Source organism: Dermacentor andersoni, chromosome 3 (genome assembly GCF_023375885.2).
Source record: "Dermacentor andersoni chromosome 3, qqDerAnde1_hic_scaffold, whole genome shotgun sequence".
NCBI classification, from domain to species: domain Eukaryota; kingdom Metazoa; phylum Arthropoda; class Arachnida; order Ixodida; family Ixodidae; genus Dermacentor; species Dermacentor andersoni.
Window position 1 is genome coordinate 57,205,577 of NC_092816.1, and position 1,269 is coordinate 57,206,845.

A 1,269-nucleotide genomic window follows, 5' to 3' on the forward strand; every position below is an offset into this window, starting at 1 on the left:
ACCAATATGCCTAATAAGTGTACTCACAGGCCTTCAGAGCTTTTTCGGAGGTGCCTTTGGCCATTTGAGCCCTTAAGGGCAGTAAAATGCGTGCACTAATTTTTTGAACTGCTCTATTTTTCCTATGTTTTCGCGGCACCTAGGGAATCCAAAAAATTGGACGTTAACGGTACAACTGACCAAGCGGGTGCTTTAAATTGTCCGTGAGGCAAACACACAGCAGAAGGAACACGAAGAACAGAAAGGACCTACCTACACATTGAGGGATGAATGGGAAAGGGAGTGTACTGCCACTTTTTTAAAGGAGCTTGAGCTCAAAAAACGCTGTTGGCTGAGGCCGAGGTGCAGGTGCCCCTCATCCAAACCAAAATAAACTTTTTAAAGCAGTGAAACGCAACACTGAGGCACTGTGCGCAAGCTGAGAGTACGTCAGGGCAGTTGAGGTTGACTTTCCAGCTGTTCAGGAAGACTCTCACTTGCAAAAAATCTCGGGCCTCATACCAGTGAGCTTGCTATCAGTTGATAGAAATAGCTCATATCTGAAAATATTTGCTTCTATATGCTCTGTATGCATCTTTTTTTTATTCGTATTTGAAAATTGTCGACTCGATTTGCAATGGGCTTTAACATTTTTTAAGATATTTTTATTTTTGCTGTGCATTTTACTTACCCTCCCTTCCGTTTCTTTTTGAATAAAATAAACACTACTCCTTACTATTCAAACTGCATTAAGTCGTCTTTCTTTTTCCTTTTTTTACATGCTTACTTGAGAGTGACTGCATCGGGCGACTTGGTGTCAGCCCATCTTGACATAAAACAAAGTTCTATGTCACTCAGGGAATGTTGCAAAGGCAGTCAGGGAAAACCTGGAAAACTCGGGAAATTTGGCAATGTCAACTTGGTAGGCACCCTGAATATATATTATTTGGGACAATAAATCTTTCTGCCAACTGCTGCCATTGTGACTCGGTTCGTATGGTGTTTCACAGTAGAGCACAGGGTCACAAATTCAGTTGCCGGCTGTGGCAGGCACATTCTCATGGGCATGAACATTAAAGTTCCAGGGGGTCAAAATTGACCCGGATGCTCCGTAAAAGCTCTCCGCCGCCGCACAGCCCACTATGCAGCTTTGCTTAAGGGAGAACGCCATCAGTAAGCAAGCTTTCATGTCTGTAGTTTATAAGCAGTCCACCTCAGTAATTTACCATCTTATTGTCTCTCCACGAGAAGTAAATTTTGCCTGTTTCCTTCATCCCTTTGCCCCTACAG

At 43.2% G+C, this 1,269-nt stretch overlaps 1 protein-coding gene across 1 annotated transcript in view; it reads left to right on the top strand.

Annotated features, from left to right (window-relative positions):
• The window catches only part of LOC126547490 (uncharacterized), a 31,112-nt gene that overhangs the window by 27,431 nt on the left and 2,412 nt on the right, over positions 1 to 1,269 (top strand). The gene's annotated exons all lie outside the window — the stretch shown is intronic.